The sequence below is a fragment of the Stenella coeruleoalba genome (assembly GCF_951394435.1).
Source record: "Stenella coeruleoalba genome assembly, chromosome: 15".
NCBI classification, from domain to species: Eukaryota; Metazoa; Chordata; class Mammalia; order Artiodactyla; family Delphinidae; genus Stenella; species Stenella coeruleoalba.
The window spans coordinates 7,160,546-7,185,167 of record NC_137161.1 but is presented as its reverse complement, the minus strand read 5'-3'; the positions used below and the strand labels follow the sequence as shown (position 1 = coordinate 7,185,167).

At 39.1% G+C, this 24,622-nt stretch overlaps 1 protein-coding gene across 8 annotated transcripts in view; it reads left to right on the top strand.

Annotated features, from left to right (window-relative positions):
* The window catches only part of DOK5 (docking protein 5), a 1,081,787-nt gene that overhangs the window by 880,910 nt on the left and 176,255 nt on the right, over positions 1-24,622 (top strand). The gene's annotated exons all lie outside the window — the stretch shown is intronic.

The following is a 24,622-nucleotide window of genomic DNA, read 5'->3' as shown; positions in this document are numbered from 1 at the left end:
ATGTATAGCTGATTCACTTTGTTATACAGCAGAAACTAACACACCATTATAAAGCAATTATTCTCCAATAAAGATGTTAAATAAATAAATATATTTTTTAAAATTCCTATCAAAATCCCAGCAAAATTTTCTGTAGAGACAAAATGATTCTAAAATTTGTATGGAAAGGCAAAGGAATTAGAATAGCTAAAACAATCTTAGAAAAGGAAGGTGAGATGAATCAGTCTACCTGATTTTAAGAGTTATTATATAGCTACAGTAATCAAGACTATATGGGATTGGCAAAGAGATAGACACGTAGATCAATGGAACAGAATAGATTCTAGCACGTACGTATTCCCAAATGATTCTGAACAAAAGTGCAAAACCAATTCAATGAAGGAAAAATAGCCTTTTCGATACATGGTGCTAGAGAGTAATTGAATATCCACAGGCAAAGAAATAAAAACAAACTTCGACCTAAGTCGCATACCTTATACAAAAATTAACTCAGAATAGATCACAGTTGTAAATGTAAAACTTGAAACCATAAAACTCTCAGGAAGAAAAAGAGAAGTCTTCAGGATCTAGAGCTAGGCAAAAACATGTTAGATTTCACACGGAAAACACAGTCCATAAAAGGGAAAATCAATACATTGGACCTCACCTAAATTAAAAACTTTTGTCTTGAAAGGTCTCTGTTAAGAGGATGAAAAGCCAAGCACCAGACTGGAAGAAAATTTTGCAAACTCCATATCTGATGAAGGTTGAAGAATATAATGAATGTTCAAAATTCAACATTTAAAAAAAATCCATTTAGAAAATGGACAAAAGACATAGTCATTTTACCAAAGAGGAATACAGATAGCAAAGAAGCATGGAAAAAGGTGTTTGACATTACTAACCATAAAAAAATAAAAGTTAAAATCACAATGTGCTATCACTGTACACATACTAGAATGGCTAAATTTTTTTTTTTTTAAGTGACCAAAGCAAATGTTGGCAAGGATGCCGAGAAACCAGATCACATATATTTCTGGTGGCGTGTTTTTTAAATAACTAAACATGTGACTGCCATACAACCCAACAGTTGTACCTCTGAGCATTTATCCCAGAGAAAAGAAAATCGGTGTTCACACAGGAACCCCCAAGTGAATGTTTATAGCAGCTTTATTCATAATAGCCCGAAACAGAAGCCCAGATGTCCTTTAATGGGTGAACAGTTAAATAAACTGTGGGACATCTATGATAAACTATTCAGCTGTAAAAAGGAATGAGCTACTGGTATACACAACACCTAGATGAATTTCCACAGAAAAGTGATGAGTGAAAACTGCCAATCCTAACAGGGGATGTATCGTGTGGTTTCAATTTATGTAATATTCTTTTTTTTTAATTTTTATTTTGTATTCGAGTAAAGTTGATTTACAAGGTTGTATTAGTTTCAGGTGCAGCAAAGTGATTCAGTTATACATAAACATACACCTATTCCTATAATATTCTTGAAATGAATGAGAAAGATATAGAAATAGATAACAGGTTACTGGTTTCCAGGAGTTACAGAGGGCTATGGTTTGGGAGAGAGGTAGACGTGGCTATAAAAGGGCAACAGGAGTGATCTTGTGGGGATGAAACTGTTCTGTATCTTAACTGTATCCATGTCAACATCCTGGTTGAGATGCTGTGCAGATCTTCTTCAGCTTATGATGGAGTTAATGTCCCGACAAACCCATCATAAGTTGAAAGTATCCGTAAGTGGAAAACCCATTTAATACACCTGACCTACCTCTCAGCATAGCTTAGCCTCATCTACCTTAAACATGCTCAGAACACTTACATTAACCTATAGTTGGGCAAAATCATCTAACACAAGACCTATTTTATAATATAGTGTTGAATATCTCATGTAATTCATTGAATACTGTACTGAAAGTGAAAAGCAGGATGGTTATCTGGGTACATAATGGTTGGAAGTATCTGGGTGGTTGACCCTCGTGATGGCATGGCTGCCTGGAAGCTGCAGCCCACTACTGCTGCCCAGCATCACAAGAAAGTATCGTTCCCCGTATCCTGAGTCCAGGAAAAGATCGAAATGCAAAATTTGAAGTACGATTTCTGATGGATACGCATCGCTTTTGCACCATCATAAAGCTGAAAAATCAGAAGTTGGGGATGGTCTGTACTATAGTTCTGCAAGATGTTACTGTGGAGAAACTGGGGAAAGAGCACAGGAGATATCTTTGTATTATTCTTATAACTGTGTGCAAATCTACAATGATCTCAAATAAAAAGTTAAACTTAAAAACAATCATGCTAGCTTGGTCTTAATACCTCATTTGCACAATGAAATTAAATCCACTGGCATTTATTGACACTGTTTTTTAGGTACAGTTAGGTACTGCAGGGGGTTCAATATGTGTATGTGTGTAATTTGTCTGTACAAAATTATAAGAGAGCAGAGCATGGAAGACGCATTGCATTGACTCGGTGGTAAAGGCTGGGAGACTCTTGTCTTTTCCTCAGTCTCAGTTGCAGTATCAACCTCTTTGGTAGAGGGACTTCCACGGGCATGTACTTTAGACTTATGGGTACTTGCAGGTAACTCATGATCACATCCTTGAACTAGAAATAACCTTTTACTTCTTTCCCAAGATAAATGTAGATATAGATATAGATGATATAGACAGAGGTATAGATTATGATTTCCAGTTATTTTATTAATGATATGTAAACTTTAACTCCTTTTTGTTGAGAAAAAGCCTGAAGGATTAAATCATTAATAATAGAGACTTGTCTGGGCCCAGAGTGACTGCTTGAGCTGAGCTAGTCACTAGCTGTGTGACATTGAGAAGGATGCTTACCCTCTCTGTCCCTTTCTTTACATAGAATAAAAATAAATATTACTTCAGAGAGTTGAAATGAGCTCTGAATGAATTAGTATTTGTAAAACACATGGAACAGTACTCTCAACAGCATTTGTAAAATAAATTCACTCTGAATTTCTTCTGTAGTTTCTCCTGCAACTACAGTTTATGAAGTGAAAATAAATTCACTGTCTATTTTTTGTAACTTCTAAGCTGGTAACACTTACAGATTTATATGCCTAGTTGTAAATGATCACAAGGAATTTGAATACTTTTGTAAGAAAAAAATGAAGTTAAAATAATACATCTTTTAAAAGATACGATTTGAATGCTTCAGTTTGTCAAAATGTTGTTCATTTAAACATTTAACAATTGTTTTTTCTAGTTTCAATCCACATATTTCAAGAAGAAAACCCTGCAGGCTGTGTGGGTTTTTTTTAACATCTTTATTCGAGTATAATTGCTTTACAATGGTGTGTTAGTTTCTGCCTTATAGCACAGTGAATCAGATATACATATACATATATCCCCATATCTCTTCCCTCTTGCGTCTCCATCCCTCCCACCCTCCCTATCCCACCCCTCTAGGTGGTCACAAAGCACCGAGCTGATCTACCTGTGCTATGCGGCTGCTTCCCACTAGCTATCTGTTTTACATTTGGTAGTGTATATATGTCCATATAGGCTGTGTTTTATTATAATTATTTTGTCAGTGTCAAGAATGCAGATGCATGGATTTGATTTGTTTGTTGAGCATTAACCCACTATGTGCCAGGACCCTCATCCTTGCACCACTTTTTGGACCAATAAACTCCCCGGGGCATGTCAATCAAAAGATCAACTGTGTTGCATTTAACCAGGGAAATGGGATAAAGATATTTTTAAAAATACGTATATGCCTTTACTCATGGTTCTCGGTATGACATGAATGCTGGCGATTTGCTGAACAGCACAGTTGATAACCAGAAAATTTGGACCCCTTTACTCTCAACTTAGAACAATGTCATTTCTCAGAGTGACAGCAGAATGGATGCTTAAAGATAATAAATTCATTAATCTTACCCTCATAACATTTCAAAGGAATAATGACAGATGAGTAAGTGACTCAAAAAGAACTTATCACCAGAGGTCTCCACTTTGTAAGGCAATTAACAAAACAAAACAGAGCAAAAAGGAGCTTCAAAAGGAGGGTTGATTTAGGGCGATGGGTCTTGTCTGGGGGAGATTTTGCATCTCCAGGTGACAGCTGTCAATGCTGGAGACATTTTTTGATTGTCACAACTAGAAGAAGGGGTATTACTGGTATCTAGTGGGTAGAAGCCAGGGACGCTGCTAAGCATCCTACAGTGCACAGAACAGCCCTCCTTAGCAAAGAATCATCTCTCCCAAAACATCAGTGGCACCGAGGTTGAGAAACTCTTTTCAGGACGTTTGATTTGCTTGGTTGGCATTGTAATTTACCAAGCCGCCCCAGTCTTTTTTCCTTTTTCCATGTAGAATAGTAAAAGGTGATAAGAAAAATGGATATGAGGCTCAACACAGTTTTCTAACAGGCTCTATTGCAGGCTCTCTGTAATATTCTTTTTTTTTTTTTAGATTACTTAGCATTGCTTTCTATTTTCTTTTTTAAAATTTTATCAGAGTTATAACTGAATTACAATGTTGTGTTAGTTTCAGGCGTAGAGCAAAGTGAATCAGTTATATACATACATATATATATATATGTGTGTATATATATATATATATATATATATATATATATATATATATATCTCCATTCTTTTTCAGATTCTTTTCCCATGTAGGTTATTTCAGAATATTGAGGAGTTCCCTGTGCTAAGTAGGTCCTTATTAGTTACCTGTTTTATATATATCAGTGTACATATGTTAATCCCAATCTCCTCATGTCACCCCAGTGTTCATTGCAGCACTATTTACAATAGCCAAGACATGGAAGCAACCTAAATGTCCATTGACAGAGGAATGGGTAAAGAAGATGTGGTACATATATACAATGGAACATTACTCAGCCATAAAAAGAATGAAATAATCTTTACAATATGATTTCCTTTTGACTTGACTGTCCTCCTTGGGAGGTGATGTCTCACCAAGAGCCTGGCCAAGATCATTTCCATCTTTATGTGCCTAGTGGTTAGAGTGTGTGATGTGAAGTTCTACACACTCAGCAAAAGCTTGTCAAATGAATGGTTTCATGAGTCATCATAGTAGGATACTTCTCTAAAAGGAGCACCGAAGAAACTCTACATTTAAGGAACGTGTGCTTCAGAATCAATCAGTCCTGGATTTAAGGGAAGATTGTGGCATTAGCAAGCAGGCAAGGTATAGTGGAACAGGTACTGTAGATTGTTAGGAGGAAAATTGAGATATGAACAAAGTTTTGAAGGAAGATGTCAAGCAAGAATACTCTACACAATTAAGAAGTTATCCAAGTATAAAGACAATGGCCAGCCTTCTCAATCTGAAATGCCTATGAATTCCTCCTTGGGAAGAAAAAACTTGTCAATACTATCCAGACATTTAAGATTTTAATGTAAATAACAAACTTCAAACAGAGGACTGGCAAAAGGACTGGTGACAAGTACTCAATATGTATAGATGTTTGCATATATATTCAACATATACATTTATATATATGTGTGTGTGTGTCTGATTATACATATATATTTATAAAAATATATAAGTGTGTACTCAAATAAATACCACATTAATGATCAACAACTATAGAAATTATGTTCAGGGTATATAGATAGTAAACCTGAAAAATTAAAAATACTATAATGAATGAGTAACAAATTAGAAAGTGGCATTAGGGTCCTTATTCACACAACTGAGTAAAACTAAAACTATAGGTTACAAAAAATGACTCCTGGGCTTCCCTGGTGGCACAGTTGTTGAGAGTCCACCTGCCGATGCAGGGGACATGGATTCGTGCCCCAGTCCGGGAAGATACCACATGACGCGGACCAGCTAGGCCCGTGAGCCATGGCTGCTGAGCCTGCGCGTCCAGAGCCTGTGCTCCGCAACGGGAGAGGCCACAACAGTGAGAGGCCCGTGTACCGCAAAAAAAAAAAAAAAAAAAAAATGACTCCTGATTCTTAATGTTATTTATTCTTTCTAAATTTTAGGGATATTGGGAAGATCCTTTTTTAGAGCAGAATAATTTATTTGCCTTTTAATAATTTTATATAATTTTTTCAGTTTATTTCTTATGTTAAATTTAACAAAATATTTAATATTTTTATTTTAAAATTCCCCATAATATAACATTTCCCTAGAGTATTTCTCTTTTTCTCTCCTCTCTCTCTCCCTATCTATCCAATCATCCATTTATCCATTCAGGTTTGTAGGAAGATACCTGGAATGGTGCTAAGAAATGTTACTTATGCTATTTCCATGTGGCTGGGTTTGGAGTAAATTTAAAATTTCATATTTTTCTTCAATTTTTATAATAAACATTATTATTTTAGCAAAATCAGTGGACCAACACTTCTTTTATTTAAAACTTTTCCCTCAGTTTATTGACACATAATTGTCATACATTATATCATTATGCTGTACACTTTAAATTTTTATCATGCTGTATGTCAAAACTTTGCTTTTTAAATACAGTAAAATTGTTTTTCTTCAGCACACAATTCTATGAATGTTAACATATATGTAGATCTGTGTAAGCTCCATTACAGTCAAGGTACACAGCAAGTGCACAGCTCCAAGAACCAGCCTCATGTTGTCCCTTTACAGTAACACCTCCCCCCAGTCCCTAAGCCCTTTCAGCTACGGATCTGTTCTTTGTCACTATAGTTTTGTCTTTCTTTTTGTCTTGTAAGTAGAATCACATAGTGTTTAATCAGGGTTCTCTGGAGAACAGGACCAGTAGGATGTATGTATATTGTAAGGAATTGGTTCACGTGATTATGGAGTCTGAGAGTCTAAGAAATCCAAGAGCTGCAGTTGGCAAGCTGGAGGTCTAGGGCAGTCGACGGTACAGTTCCAATCAGAAGGCAGGAAAACAAATGAACTTAACTTATAAAACAGAAACAGACTCACAAACATAGCAAACAAACTTACTGTTACCAAAGGGGAAAGGAGGTGGGGGAGGGATAAATCAGGAGTTTGGGATTAGCAGATACACACTACGATATATAAAATAGATAAACAGCAAGGTTTTACTGTATAGCACAGGGAACTATAGTCAATATCCTGTAATAAACCATAATGGAAAAGAATATATATATATATATACACACACACACACACACACACACACACACACACACACATACATAACTGAATCACTTTGCTTTACACTGGAAATTAACACAACATTGTAAATCAACTATACTTCAATTTAGAAAAATCTTTTTTAAAAAGGGAGGAAAAGACCAATGTCCCAGCTCAAGGCAGTCAGGATGCAGAGTTCCCTCTTCCCTGCAGAAGGCTCACCATCTTTGTTCTCTTCAGGCCTTCAACTGATTGATGAAGACCACCTACATTAGGAAGGGCAATCTGCTTTTGAGTGTTGAGCCCTATCACTTCTTAAAAAGATTTTGAACACAGATAAGACAAAATATTGACAGTGGTTAATTCTGAGTAGTAGTGGTATGAATGACCTATTTCTTCCTGATGCTCTTTGTATATTTTGCTTTGAAAAGTTAAATTTTCCAAGAAGAGAAAAATTTTTCAGTAGATCATTCTACAGTTTGTATGTAGAGACTGGAAAGACTTCTGTGATTCATCCAGAAGACAAACTTAAGAATAGAAAACACTGAGGAAATACGGAACACAGACCTTCAGCATTCCTGCTTATCTCCTCTTTGACTCGGTCCAAGATAATTTACTCTTGGTTGTCAGCTTGGGCAACCGGCTGTTCTCTGTAACTTTGGGCTTAAGTGGTCGCTTCGTGGCACCTAAGAGAAAATACAGAGTTGGAGGAAAGTGACTTAGAACCAGAGTCAAAGGAAACTATGAAAGTAAATACACTTTATTAAACTTCATCTGTCACAAAGGAGTAAAAGCGCAGACTCTGGAGTGATTGAGCGGCACCAGACTTTACGCTGAGCTCAGCTATTAAATATTGTCATGTATCGCTGTGCTCTTTCTCTTGCCTCTAAATGAACTTCCTTCGCTCCCTTTAGATTCATTTATTATGCAGTGAGTTGCTGTTTAAAAAAAATTATTTGGAAGAAGTGACTAATATACTTGCACAGACCACCTTTTGTGCTAACTGGGTTTACTTGTCTGCATCAATGCAAACTCACAAAGTTTTTCTCGTGAAAAAGGCAAAATCTACAGGTAGGATACCTACTCACAAAATTCCTGCCTATTACGAAATCCGTATACTGTCTAAGACAAAGTTTTTAGCAACTAAGTTTGGGGCCGAACTACTGAAAACCTTCTTTCTTAAGGACATCAATTTATACGGAGTATAAAATAACAACAACAAAAAAAGAAATGAAAAAACAACCACCCAGAAATCCAAGCAATCCAGTAGATATGAAAGGGAGCCAGGAGGTTCTAGATTGTTAGGGCCAAGCCATGATGAAGGTAGAATATACTAATGTTTCTATTAATGCATATTCATTTAGGGTTTAAAGAGAAAAGATTCTGCTTAACAAAAAGAAATGAATAGATCAAAATTGCTCTATTTTGTACAGCAATTTCTAATATTTATACTTTTTTAAAGTTTTTTTAAAATTAATAAACTTTAGTTTTTAGAACAGTTTTGGGTTCACTGCAAAATTAAAAAAAAAAAAGAATTGGGTCTCCTCTTTTGGGTTCACAACTGTATAGTATCTGAGTTAACTGGATACTTGTGGAATCCTCTTCATTGAAAGAAATGGGACTCTGACTCCCAAGCTTAAAATCCTTTGTTGGATGCTGGTGGCCCCTAGTTTTAAGCACCTATAGCCCAGTGAGAGTTCTTTCCTAATGGGGCCATTGATGATCCAGAGTGAGGTGAGGAAACTCAGAACAGCAGATGGAGGTTCTCATAAACTAGATTTTTTTCAGTTTAACATATCTGTGGTCTGCAGAATAATGCCCCCCTTCAGGTGTCCACTTTCTTTTTTTTTTTAGTATTTTCTTGGTCATGCTGTGCGGCATGTGAGATCTTAGTTCCCAGCCAGGGATCGAACCTGCACCCCTTGCGTTGGAAGCACAGAGTCTTAACCACTGGACTGCCAGCGAAGTCCCTTCAGGTGCCCACTTTCTAATTCCCAGAACCCTGTGATTATGTTACTTTACATGGCAGAGAGGACTTTGCAGATGTGATGGAATTAAAGACACTGAGACCAGGAGTTTAGCCTGGATTATCCAAGTAGGCCCAATGTAATCAGTCGAATCCTTAAAAGTGAAAAATCCCTCTCAGTTTTGGCCAGAGAAAGAGATGTGGTGACCGAAGGAGAGACAGAGATACGTGATGTGAAAAAGATTCACTTCATCATTGCTGGCTTGAAGATGAAAAAAAGGACCGTGAACCAATGGATTTGAGCAGCCTCTAGAAGCTGGAAAAGGCAAGGAAACAGACTTCCCTGCAGAGCTTGCAGGAAGGAGGCAGCCCTGCCGACACCTCATCTTTAGCCCAGTGAGACCCATGTCTGATCGCTGAACTACAGAATCATATGATAATAAACCTGTGTTACATGAAGCCACTAAGTTCGTGGAAATTCGTTATGGCGACAACCAAAACCTAACACAACATTTTTATTATTTTTGTGAGATCATGACTTTCGGCATCTTTTTTTTTCTATGAAACAATAGAAAATGGTACTCTGTGTGTGTGAGGGGGTTCATTTTCTTACTTACCAAAAGAAAGTATAATCATCTTTTTATTAGTCCTCTAATCTCCCTCCGCTGTTCCCTCTGTTCTCCATCTCTCTGCCCCACCTTCCTTCCTTCCTTTTTTAAACTGTCATGAAACCTAATTGTTCACATTACAAAGTCCACGTGTATTGTTCATACGTACATTTCTTGGATGGCCTTTCTGATCCCGTCCACCTCTCCAGATGCACATCTCCCCACCCTCCAACTCTTTATGCTCTGTGATAGTGGATCCCAATTCCCAATTCCTGTGATAGTGGAATCACAATTCCTCGGGGTACTTACGAAGATCCACACACCCACTTCCCACCATGCACCTACTGAACCAGCATCCCCCAGGGAGGGGTCTGAAAATCTGCATATTTATCAGGGAATACAGGCCTTAGTGAAGTATGAGAAACGTCATTCCAACAGCACCAAGCTGGTGATATGCCTTGTGCTTGCTGAGTCCCCTCACCCTGTGCTTCTAATCAGGCGCCCCTCTGCCTAGAATCCCCTCTCCCCACTCTGGTTCCCTCCCTGACTTTTCCTGGCAAGCACCTCCTCATGCTTCAATTGATATCGTTGGATTCTGCTTCTCGCCTCCTGGGAGAGAGTTCCCCGGCCAACCTTCACTCCTCGAGTCCTGTGGCGTGTTCGTCATAAACTACAGTGAAGGCACTTGCCATACTGTTTTGTAATCATCTGTTTGTCTTCATCAGCAAGATTCTATCCTTGAACAGAGAGGTCGTGCCTTATTCGTTTTTCTCCCCCAGTGTCCATCACGGCGCTGGAGAGGTTATTAGGTGCTAAATAAATGCTTATAAAGTGACTGACTAGGAGAGGGAATACAAGAACACATTAAATAGTAGAGGCATGATGTCATGAGGCAATCCTCTGCTTTCTCCTTTAAGCATCAAGCTCATTTTCTGATAATTGCCTAGGGACCCAATTTAGAGAGTCTGTCACAAATGTCTGCATGCGAGGAGAAATCTGGTGTATGGGTTTTCTATGATAGAAAGTCTCGCCATGACATTGTTACCTTCAAAATGTATTTCACTTATTTCTAAACACTTCTCACCATTTCTATGAAGAGCACTGTGGTCCAAGCTTCTATCCTCTCTGTGGTCTCCCCGTACTTCCTCCAATATGACGAGCACATGGGCTTTTGTCCTCACTACTTCCTCTGCTTGAGAAAATCTTTTTATATCATGGTATATGGATCATGGCTCAGTCCCTCCCAGAGAGGCTGTGCCTAGACAACCTGTCTAAAATGTGCTCCTATCACAAGCTATTAATTTACCCTGCTTTATTCTTTTTTTTTAAGTACTCATATAAAATGTCTACTATGTATTTAAATGTTTGCTTTTAACCTGTCTTGACAATTAGAATATGAGTTCCTTGAAGGCAGAAATTTTGTTTGCTTTGTTCACTGCTCTTTCCTAGTGCCTAGACATATACTGTAGAGGTTTAATACATGTAGGAGGCAACATATATAGTAGGCATTCAGTACGTTGAGTGCAGTAGGTATTCAACACCAGTATATGTTGAAGGCTGCACATGGGTGTGGCAGAATATTCCATGATAATCACGCAGCCTGGCACAAGGCACGATGCATATGTGTACTCATCTAGGACACATCAGATCCCTGAAAGTGCATTTTAAAGGCACATCAGCTATGCCTGTGATTGCCAGTATACAAGAATTTGGTGCACATTCTGTTTCTCAGTTGTATATGGTTATTTCCTAGGAAAGCATGTGAGAGTTTTCCTGTTGTTTTTTCCCTTATGAAAGTGGTCCCTGACTTGTCCACGGCAGCATGTGGGAGCACGGCTGGGTTTGTTGTGGGCTATGGTGTTCCTGGATGTAGGTCCAGTTTAGCTTTTCCTGTTCTGCTGCTGAGATCCATTAAAAATCAAATAAGCAAAGAGAGGTGAGCTCAGAGACAGTGCCAGCCCTGGAAACCTTGTTTGCTTGTGCAAGACAGCCACATGCTCTGTTTCCACCTCCCTCCAGAACACCCTCTTTGTTTTGAATTCCTGGAGTGCAGTGAGCCATCCATCGGCAGGATTTGATCCTGGGATTTTTTTTTTTTTAACTGCATAGTAACTCTTATATCAAGCACAGCACTTTTTTTTGTTAGCTTCGGGCCATTGCTGTCTGTATTATCTTCCTACCTAGGAGTCTCTTGCTTCATTTTGCTGATGCCCTGCAGGGATTTCTGAACTCTGATCCATTTCCTTTCCATACCTTGAAGTTTTTTCTTTTTTTTTTCCTTCTGGGCTATAGCTGCAGCAACTATAGCCTTAGCTCTTAGACACTGACTTCCTTTCTTTGCTTTTCTCAGTTTTTCTTTCTGTCTTTGGTGGATCCGATGTTTCCTAATTGCAAGAATAAAAAATATACTCCAGGGACCAGCGTCCGAGGCTGCATAGTCTTCTATTTTGAGTTACATTTGTGTTGCTTCCCTGCCTGACTCTTCACATCTCCATGCCTGGGTTGGCACAGTCGGCATACGATGGTGCCGTGGATGTCTCGTTCATTTGATGGGCATGAACAGCTCTGGGACAGTGCATGCGATGCCTTTTCAGAGAAGCAACCCTGCCTTTGAAATTATATTTTAAAAGCTCTTAGATGTCTGGGTTTACATCTTTCTGCCTGAAAGAAATAAAAGGAAAGAAAGAATATGCTGGATATATCAAAGGAGAATACTTCTTTCTTCCCTTGCCATCCTTCCCGTCTCCAAGTGCAGGGTCCACGTGGACACAATATGGGCATGTGCTTTGAACTTGATGATTGGAAAGAGAGGGGTGAGAAGGTATGAGCCTATATGAGACATTGGTTAGCACGGGGTGGATGAGTTGGATGAGTTGGATGAGTCTGGGCTATCAGAATCCTTCAAAATTTAGTCAGATCTGCTAATCTAAGATGACCGACTTGTCCCAGTTTTCCTGGGGCTTTCTCGATTTTAACGCTGAAACTCATATATCCCAAGCAAACCAGGATGGTTGGTCACCCGACAAAATCATCCAAACACAGTTTTGAGTGCCTACTGTGTGCCAGCATGTCCCTTAAGGAAGCTCATGGTTTGGTCAGCCAGTCCTTTATCCTGTCCTCATCTGCATTTTTCTTCCTTCTGTTTACATAAACCTTTAAAAGTTGCCCTTTCGTTAACGATTTCACATTCACGCCTGGCCTTGGTTGTCCCGAACGTTTGACCCTCCGTTAATTTGATTTTATTCTCTGACATGACCTTGGTATCCCATAGATCCAAAGTGAAAATGCGTTTGGAGTGACAACAAAAATTGAACGTGGGTAAATCTTAGGGAAGACCGTAACCCACAGAGGAAAAGAGGCACAGAATGCAGGGGTAGCACGATGGGGCTCTGTCCCACCACCGCATGCAGAGAGTATGCCCTCGGATTTGCACAAACGCTGGTAAAATGTCAAAAGCAGGTGTTTCTTTTTTCTTCAGTCTGAGCTTCAAGCTAACATGGGCATTCAGCTAAATCCCTCCCAGGTGCTGAAACAGTATGCGGTTTAGGATTTGAGAGGTAATTATTGCTGAATGCATTGTACGGCCAGTGCACCTGCCAGGTAGATGTTATGAAAGAGAGTGCGGGGGGGAGGAGGGAACCAAAAGAATTTGGGGGAAAATTTTTCCATCACAAGACCTCTTAGAAAACCTAAGACCCTCAAAAGCCAGTCATGGAGCTAAGTATATTCGCAATATGGTTAACAACACAATGAGGCAGGAGGAACTGAGAATCCTAGCAAGATAAGCCAAGGGTTCCTGGTCACAGAAAACAACAACAACAGGCCAGTGGCCCTGCCCTGAAGGAACTCAAGACCCAGTGGGAGAGTCAGAAATAGATCAAATAACTGCCTAAGTTGATGTAAAATCACTGATGGGATGACACCATGAAGGGGAGGTACCAGGATTTCTGAAGGCAGATAACGGAAGGATTTGAACCAGTTGAGTGGCTTCCCGAGAAATAGGAAATTGGGCTCAAATGAATAATATCTGTGCTTGTTTAGTGCTTAACCTGTGCTGGCACTGACAACAGCTTTCCTTGCACTTTCTTGATTAATTCTTACATATCCAATTTGAAGGTAGGCGTTATCCTTTCAAACCGCCTTTGCTGTAAGAAGAGTGTTCCAGCATTATCTTTAATCTCTGGGGGGATGTTTCGTCATTATCAATATCCTAAGGAAGAATATTCCATTAAGATTCCCTAGAATGGAGGTGAAGTGGAACAGAATTTGCCACCCCAGAGGTACCTCTTTGTCAGTAAAAGGCTGATTATTTTTGGAAACAGCACACACAGGGAAAACTCAGTAGAAGTTACCCTTTTACCCTTTTGTAAGAGACATTTACATTTATTGAGGAAATCTCCATTTGTAAGGGTGTCTCCCTCTCTGTACCGGGATGACTAAATCTCTAGAAACTTATCCCTAGAGAAGGCAAGGACTTAAATCTGTACAACAGCCATGCCCTTGTTTACCTTGCTTTTCCTGATAACCTCCCATAACTGACTCTCCCCACGGCCAAGCTGAAGATGGTATTTAAGGTAATGGCTTGGGCCTTTTCGGGGAGTTACTCAGTCTTCCTGGGTTTCTCCCTTGTATACGGGAGGCATATGTTATTAAACTTCTGTTTGTTTTTTTTCTGTTAATCTTTTATAACCAAGGGGTCTTAGCTAAGAACTTAGAAGGGTAGACACAGAGGTTTCCTTATTTTCCTTCCTCACTGAGGTTCCCTGAGCCTGTCTTTTGTACCTCTGTAACTAGTGCCTAGAGATTCTGCAAAAGTACAAGTCTGCAAAGACTAAAACTCAGATGTTAGTTGAACGAATTTATTTATTCTCCATATACAGATGAGAAAATTTGGCCTAGAGAGGTCAGGCAGTGACCTTACAGCTAGTAGGCAGTCACCTTACAGTGACCTGACAGCTAGTAAGCAGTGACCTTACAGTGACCTTACAGCTAGTAAGAGGCAGAGCCATGGTGAAAACCATGCTCTATATCTGTAGGGTATCTTCCAAGGGAGGAAGCAGGGACGCCTTCTGATGTGAGGGTGCAGCAAGTGCACAGTGCATGGTACTGCGCAGTTCACGGGTTTGCAGCCTCTCCTATATGTCCTTGAAGGGCAGCACCCACAGTGCTGCCTTGGTGTCATGTGTGTTTCCTCTAAAAGCAGGATCTAGGCTGTGTCCCGCCCTCATAGTCAGGAGAATCATATTTCACAAATGGTAGAGAGGAGCTGCGGGACTTTGAAACCTGGCCCCTCAAGATCGCCTGTCCTGCTGATAAAACTACAAATAGGCATGTCCGGGCTCCTGTTTCAAGGACTGACATCCCTGGCTCTGGATTGCTTGTGTGTCGACAATTCCTCTTGGAAAATCTTATAAGCACCTTTTGAAAGCCACGCAGCGCCGAGGAGCTTGCATACAGCACAGGCACAAAAGCTTGAAACCTTGAGGCTCTGCCCACATGGATTAAATAAAATGCTTTAAGTGACTTTGCAGCTACTTAGAAAAAACAATTTACATAAGTTGATGTGCTGTTAGAGGAGGGTAGAAAGGGTGGTTTTAATTTTTTTTTAACCTTCTCTTCCCCTTAGTTTAATAGCTGCAGACACCTGAAAGAGGCAAGTCCTTTTAATAAAACCTGCTTGTAAATTTACTGAGACAGAGTCCAGGTGCCCCAATTTCAGGCAGCTCCCCAGGGCCTCCCACGTCCACTGCGCCAGCGCGGAAGGGCCCCAGGCTGGGCGATGCTCGAGGAGGCCATGCGCTATGACTCATGCTTTCTGGGCCCTGAGATGCTCCAGTCATTCCAGGATATTTAATTGCTAAAAGTATTCAAGGTTTTACTGAAGAACTAGGCAATGCTCAGAGGTTTTACCTTGCTTTACCTTGATGAAAATGGACTCTGGAGTACTGAGATGCCGGCACACAGCAATCACACACACACACACACGTACACACGCACATATGCACACATACACATATACACACATGCACAATCCATACATAATACACATGCACACGTGTACACATATACACACATCCATGCATACACATGCACACAATGCACATGCATACAAATATGTACACACATGCACTATACATATATACATTCATGCACACATCCATACATAAACACACACATACCCATATATGCAATACACATAAACACACATATGCACACATAGACATATACACATATATACATAACACACACTCACACATACAGAGGCAAATATTAGGCTCATTGATGTGGCCTAGATAGGAGGGATGGTGAAAAATATAAAATTGTTGCTTACATAATGATTGCATATATTCATTTATTTTATCTAGCTTGGTTTTATTGTTATTTTTTAAACAGGTGATATATATATGGTAAATATTCCAAACAGATTAAATTGTTTTTTGAATTAGGAATAATTCTCCCTCGTTTTCTCCCATCACACTCAGTTGTCTGTTTACTCTCCAAAGAGATAACAACATGGTGAATTTCTTCTAAATTCTTTCAGAAATGTGTTGTACATAAGACATATTTCCCATCCTCTAATGTACATTTTTATGCACAAACAGTAGCATGTAGATATAATTATGCATCTGGATTTTTTACTTCATAATATATCTTTGAAATATTCCACTTCAGTGATGTTGATGATGATGGTGGTGATAGCAGTGATGACACAACACACCCATACATGTATAGTATATGTTCTAAATCTGACATAACTCTAAGTCTTTAATCCTTACAGCATCCTTACAACAGCTCTGTACTCCATTCCCCAAATCATTCTGCAGCATCAGCTCTCAGCATGATATCACTACCTCTCACTTAGGGTTGCCTTATTCTTAAGGGCTGCATAACATTCCTTTAAACAGATGTATCCCATTAATATATCCTGTGCACTGTTAATGATGTCTTAGGTTTCTTTTTCCTACTTTTTTGCTATTTCAAGCAGTGTTTCAATCTTTCAATATCTGACTACATACCTTTGAACTTGTGCTTTGTGTACATATTTGTAATATCAATTAATCAAGTTATAATAGCAGTTTTTTAAAACACCAAATGCTGATTTTCTTCTTACCTAGAGGAGAAATGGAGAGGGCTTACTGAAGCAGGCATTTCCTGTGTCTCTACTCTTGCAGCCAATATGAAATGGCCCCATGAAGTCCAAGGGCTCACTAATTATTTGTTAAATGAAATAATTAAATAAACAAAAGTTGTCATGTTTTAATTATACACAATGTATAAAATATTTTGAGTTACCAGATGTCATAAAATTTATAGAAACGTTACCCTCATTCTACAGATCAGGAAGGGAGACACAGAGTCTCAAAGATAAGAAGGAACAGTGTCGTCTTTAAACTTCAGCTCTTTGGAATCCAAATCTATACACTGTGTGTATCTATGTGTATGTGTGTATATGTGGATGTGGATGTATGTGGATGTATGGATGTGTGCATGTATGTATATGTGCATTGTGCATATGTTTCCTCTAGTTCCAACCTCAGCAGGGTTTGACTCAGGGAATGCTCCACTTTGTTTCCACTTGTACGGGATGAATGCCAATTTGCAAGAGAAAATATTAGATACAATGATGGACAAAACTAAAATGATACCTAACATGCCTTAAACACTTATTGCGTGGGGCACTTGAGACAAATACTTGGCCTCACATTAGCTCACATACTGAGGACAGTCACCCTAGGAGGCTCAGTCTGTTGCTGTTGCCATTTTGCAGATTAGAAAAAGCAAATCGAAGCTAAGCAAAGTTTAGTGACTTGCCTAATATCATAGGAACTGGTAAGTGACTAAAGAAGACTCAACTCCAGATGGGATGGTCTCCAGAGCCCCAAAGCCTTAAACGCTACTTCTCTACTGGAAGTTAGAATAAATATGGCACAGATACCTTTTAAGACCTTGAAGATGATACGTATGGGTTGTGCTGAATCCCAAATGCATCTATATTTCCTACAGTTGCCTGTCCTTTATTTTCAAGTCTTCACTATACCTCTTGAGGACTCTGTCTCAGCTTCTATTATAATGAGATCTCTTCTGTAGTGAATATTCAGTTGTTTAATAAATAACTACATATTTTTTAAATGACAGATTCACCAGAATTGGCCATTACGTAATAATCACAAACACCAAGCTTATGAATATTTCATGCTCACTCATTTCTGCTGAGACTGTAAGCATCACACATTGCTATAACTACAGATTATGCAGGGAACAATGGAAAACATATGTTTTGTGTGTTTTCTTTAACAATTTGATGATGGAAGAACACCTTGCAGTGTTGGAGATAATGTAAGAAATAGTTGCCTTTTGTTATTTGAGTGCTTGAAATAAAACTCTCAGATGGCAAGTTGTAATCCAAACCACAGTGATTATAGAAGACTGTATAAAAAGGTATATATTTAAAATTCATAAATCTAAATGACTCTATCTGCAAGTAAGTAAACTTTATTCAATTTTCCACAGCAACTACCCGATACCATCACCCAAAAAACTGCAGACACTGTACTGCTCAGATGTTAAAAAGTTTCAGTTTGGGATTCAATTGTTCTCTCCTGTTTTCTTTCAATCAGTGAATATTAGAGTTGTTATAAGTGATCTGAGGGAGGGGCACACCGTTAAATGAGAGTGCAGAATAGGGAGCCTGATGAAGGATGGCGACACAGGAAAGGCCTTCTCGAAGAAGAATGTTTAAACCTGATGAGGGGATCCAGAGGAGGTTACCTGGCAGAAAGGTGGGATGTAGAGGCGGTAACAGGCATTGGAAGAGCCCACAGAAAAAGCAGGGCACTTTCTAAAAGCTGGAGAGAGCCAGGGTGGTGATAGCGTAGTGACTGAGAGGAACAGCAGTATGAGATGGGCAGAAGCCAGATCCTGCAGAGACTAGTAAACCATGAATAACAAAGAATTTGAACATTTGCCCAGGAATGGTCACAAACCATTGAAGGGTGTGAAGCTGGGGAGAGACACGATCTGAGTCCTGATTATAAAAATCATGATCATTCCAGGTGATGAGCGCTGAGTGCTGAGTGAGAAATGGAGAAAGACAGAGAGGCAGAGAGAGAGAGAGAGAGAGAGAGAGAGAGAGGGAGAGGGAGAGAGAGAGAGAGGATTTAGGACATACGTGCAATCGTCCAGATTATGCTGGCCTGGAGGCTTGGATCAGAAGAGTGAAAGTGACCTGGAGAGCAGTGCGTGGACTTGAGAGCCATTGTGGAAGTGAAATACACAGTCGAGAGTGATTGATTAGATGTTGGCAGTAAAAAGAGGAGAGTGTCAAGAGTGACTTAGAGATGAATGACTTGGCAAACTGGGGAGACTGTGAGTTCTGTTTTGAACTTTATAACATTATTTCAAAATTCCCTATTTTATTGCCTGGGAATTTGTAGCAAGAAGAGAAAGGCATATACACACACACACACCACACACACACACACACACACACACACACACACACACACACGGACCACTTCCAAATTGTGCTTCACAATGCCAAGATTTTCAGCTCCATCTTTGTGGGAAGGGCCGCTCTTTCTGTTAAGTTCACCACTCTATTCCCAGTGGCTGTGACACCTGGGCATGCAGTAGGTGCCCAATAATGAGTCTATTAGAGCAGCTAAGCTGTGTTCCGATCTGGGATATAAGAGTCTTGGGGAGATGGCTGTCCTTTCCTTGTCCTTCCTTCCCCCTTCTTTATTTCTTTCTAAACTTGTACCTAAGTTTCTCATTTATGGGCTTTTTATGGAGTTAGACAAACTGATACTAAAGTTCATGTGGAAGAAGAAATATATAAGAAGAGCCAGGAAAAAAATAAACTTTGAAAAGAAAAGCTCTGATGGGGTCTAGTCTTAGCAAACATTAAAACATACTATAAAGTCTCTATAATTAAATCAGCATGGAACAGGTCCATATATAGACTAATAGACCAGTGAAATAGAAGAGAAAGCCTAGTCAGAAAGAGAAAAACAAATATCGTATATTAACACATCTATGCGGAATCTAGAAAAATGGTACAGATGAACCGGTTTGCAAGGCAGAAATAGAGACACAGATGTAGAGAACAAACATATGGACACAAAGGGGGGAAAGCAGGAGCAGGTGGGTGGTGGTGGTGTGATGAATTGGGAGATTGGGATTGACATATATACACTAATATGTATAAAATGGATAACTAATAAGAACCTGCTGTATAAAAAATAAAATAAAATTCAAAAATTAATTAAAAAAAGATGAGAAAGCCTAGTACAGTCCGAGGTACTTATGGAAATTTAGTATATAATGAAGGTAGCATCTCAAAGCACTGAGATAAAGAAGGGCTTTTTAATAAATGACATTGGGACAACTGAATAGCCATCTGGAAAATGATAAAATTCGATCCATATTTCACACCATGTATAAGAATACACTCCAAATAGATTAGGGATCTAAAGTAAAAATATGAAACTATACAAGTATTAGAAAAAAAACATAGGTAAACTCTACTTCAACCATAGTGGAGAGAAAGCCTTCCAACTGTGACTCCAAATCCAAAAGTAATATAAGAAAAGATTGACAAATTTACTACAATAAAAGGAAGAAGTTACATGGGGGACAAAACCTAACAATAACATATATGAAATCAAAATACAACTGAAAACTGGGAGAAAATATATATAAAATATGCCACAATAATGTCTCCAATGGATTGAAATCTCTAAAAATTGAGAGACAAAGTGGCAAAAAGCTGATATTTTAAAATGTCAAAAAACAGGGAGTTCACTGGTGGTCTAGTGGTTAGGACTCAGCACTTTCACTGATGGGGCCCAGGTTCTGTCCCTGGTCGGGGAACTGAGATCCCACAGGCCGTGCGGCACAGCCAAAATAAATTGCTCTGAAATTGATGAAGAACCAACCACTCGGGCTTCCCTGGTGGCGCAGTGGTTGAGAGTCCGCCTGCCGATGCAGGGGACACGGGCTCGTGCCCCGGTCCGGGAAGATCCCACATGCCGCGGAGCAGCTGGTCCCGTGAGCCATGGCCGCCGAGCCTGCGCGTCCGGAGCCTGTGCTCCAAAATGGGAGAGGCCACAACAGTGAGAGGCCCGTGTACCGCGAAAAACAAAAACAAAAAGAACCAACCACTCATAATTACAGAAATGAAAGTTAAAACACTGACACAGAATTCGTCACCTATAACACTGGCACAAATTAAACAGTGTGACAGTACATTCTGTTGGTGAGGCTGAGAGAGGCAGGAACTCTCAGCCACTGCTGGTGGGAATGCCGACAGGGAATTGAGCAAAATCTAACGAAACTCCACGCGCATGCACTTTTGATCTGCAGTTCCTCTTCTAGAAGTCTACCTGAAGGTGCACTCCCAACAATGTGAAAATACATATGCACAAGGTTGTCCCTTGCAGCGTCGTTTGTCATTGCAAAATTTTGGAGAAAACCTAAGTGCCCATCCCTAGGAGCAGAGTTGAATAAATGATGGTGCGTCCACAAAATGGAGTACTGTGAGGCTGTAAGAAGAATGAGGACAAGTTCCACAATGTGATTTGGAGGGATTTCTAGAGCATGCTGTTAAGTGAAAATAGCCAAATACAGAAAAATATCTATAGTACATTCTCCTTCATGTAAGAAAAAGAGGCTATTAAAAATATGCATGTATCTGCTCATTTGTGCAAAAGAAATGCAGGATGGTTAAACAAAAAACTAAATAGATGCATTACCTCCATGGGGTGGGTGAGAAAAGGGTAGAAAGAAGTTGAAAGAGGGAAGAGGGTAGCGGGAAAGGAAGGAGAGACACTTCTCTGAGTGTACTTTATCGTAGTGTTCTGACTTTTAGAACCAGAGTAATGAAAAATACACCAAAAAAATAAACATGTAAGCAAAAAAATATTTATAAGCAAAATCAATCAGGATGTGAGGGAAAGCCAGATGTGGAATATAAATAGTAATAAGTTAACGTAAGCATATCACAAATGAAGTGGTAGAAGAAAAGAAGCAACCTAAGTGACTTTGGAAAACAGAATTTTAAGTGGATATTATAAAGCCAAAGGCAAATAAGACCTGTTTTAAAATGCTGGGCTTGACTTTATAAATCTGTTTCTCATAGAAGAATGAGTGAGCAATTCTAAGGTAATTTTATGTGTATATAAGGATAAAAAATAAGTAAATATATTACAGGTAATATAGTCAGGTTTCTCACTGTCAAAGAAAAAATGCACAAATTAATAAGATAAATAAGTCCTGGGGATGTCATGCACAACAGAATGATCATATTTAACAACACTGTATTGTATATTTGAAAGTTGCTGAGAGAGTAGATCTTAAAAGTTCTCATCACAAGAAAAAAATTGTAACTATATGAAGTGATGGATGTTAACCAAATTTATTGTGGTGGCCATTTCACAACATATACAAATACCAAATTATTTAGAAATACACCTTAAACTAATACAGTGTTATATGTCAGTTATATCTAAGGGATGTGTCTATATGTGGTTTTGGAAACTGGATTGACAGGACTGAAAGAAAACTGAGACAGAAGTAGAAATATCAACTTCAAAATTTCAGCATCATCTATAATCTGAGAGGCTATTTTTTTCACTACGTATTATTTCTTAATATCACACTTAGGCATTCAATGAACATGTTTGTTATAAGAAAAAAAGGGACCAGATATCATTAAAAAAAAAAAACTTAGGATGATTAAAAAAGTGTATTCCCACAGTAGTTAGCATGATATAACCTAGGAGTTAACAAACTTTCTGTAAAGACAGTAAATATATATGGCTTTGTGCACCAAGAGGCAAAATCAAGGATACTACTAGGTACTTTCGTCAGAAAAAAGAAAACAAATTTTGACAAAAGTCTTTGGTGAATTTCAAAATATTAAAAAAAAATTCTTATTAAATAACAAAAGGTTATTATTAAAATATATAATTTTTGTAATCATCAACTAATAATTACAAGAGTGAAATTCTTGTTTGTGAGAGGGATAGCACTAACTGTTACTCAGCGTCCCCTATCACCATAGTGATTGCAAGTGTGCATTTGTAAAAAACATTATCGGTTCACCAAAAACAGGTAACTAGGGAGAGTTTGCCCATGCGCCATATCTTGCCAACCCCTAACCTGGCCCATGCCTACCCCTCCAACTTCACCTCTGCCATTTGCTCCCCTGTTACTCTGCCCAAGACCCAGTGGCTTTCTTTCCATTCCTCAAGCACCCCAAGTTTCCCCCTGAAGCTGGGGGATCTTGACCCTTGCTGTTGCCTCTACCGGATACAGAGTCCCCAACTCTGCACCTGGCCAGTCGCATCATTTAAATCTCAGTTCAAATGTCAGTTTCTTAGGGAGACGCACTCTGATCACCCCGTCTAAGTGCCGGCCCCGAACTCAGCCACTTCCTATTACCCAAGGTAATGTCCTTTATAGCTCTTTTCACTCTCTGCAATGTCATACTTACGTATTGTTTAAAGGATTTCCTGTCTGCACCTCTAGTTGAAGGTCCGTGACACAGAGAGTTAATGTTTGGTTCCAGCTAATGAATTAACCATTGCTTGGCATGTAGTGACTTCTTAATAAACACTTGAGTCAATAATGATTGAAGAGAGAAAAAAGGGATTTACTGTAACCCACATATTGCATATGCAGTACAGTGAAGGCTGGGCAGGAAAGACAGCAGTCACAGCGGGAGTTTTGGACACTGAAAGATTTTGCTGCTGTTCTGTTGGGATCCTGAGAGAACTAGCTGTAACCTTATAAATGCTTGGTAAGAACATCCATTTCAGGCCTGTCATTAACTTGTTCCAGGTCTGGAATCACCACTAATGGTTCACCTAGCTTATACTTTGACCTTCGGAAGCAAATGAACATCACATGAGATACAGACATTCACACAAACTTGACTGCATTCCATGCAAACTATAAAAATAGCGGAATGAAACATCACATTAAAAATGGCATGACCCGGGCTTCCCTGGTGGTGCAGTGGTTGAGAGTCTGCCTGCCGATGCAGGGGACACGGGTTCGTGCCCCGGTCCGGGAGGATCCTACATGCTGCGGAGTGGCTGGGCCCATGAGCCATGGCTGCTGAGCCTGAGCGTCCAGAGCTTGTGTTCTGCAACGGGAGAGGCCACAACAGTGAGAGGTCCGCGTACTGCAAAAAAAAAAAAAAATGGCATGACCCTACAATTCCCCCAAATGATCAGGGTGTCCAGAGTCATATGTGAGTCACTAAGTAGAAAGATTCATATGAACACATACTGGTAGCCAGTGTCTCTGAAAAGAAAAGATTTCCTATTCTAAATGTAATGGTATTCTAAGTGGAGATGGTAAAGTGCAAATGACTTAGTATCAAAATTTAGTATAAAAGCTGCTGGGTATACAAAGAGATGAAAAGGAGAAGGAAAGCTGGAATTAGAAAAGATTCTAAAATTATAATTGTCACAAGCTTAGGGGAGAAAATCAGCCATCTTACCAGACACTGCAGTGAGGAGAAAACTTGTAAATTAGATTTATAGGGAAGTAACCTCAACATAGACAAAAAATAAACAGAAAAGAACAAAGTCAAGCACCACTTGTAACTAACCTTGGAGAGATCAACTCTTTGATGGATTCAGTAGCCTACCTAGAGTACGTGTCTGTCTAGCGATGATTAACTACTGAACTGAAAACAGATTTACGTGTAGTTTAGGACACCCATTTGCAAGAGCAACATATATTAAAACTTTTATAGAATAATACTTTATATGAAAGTCAAATAAGGAAAACTTTTTCTTCCCCTCAATGAAGTCAGCAGGGATTGTTCAAAATCGTTAGAGTGCTTGCTTTGTTTTAAAATCATATGAGCAGTTTAAAACTAATTTCATAAATACCAAGAATAAGAAAATATCATATACAATCCAATTTCCCTACTTTTCAACTGACTTTAT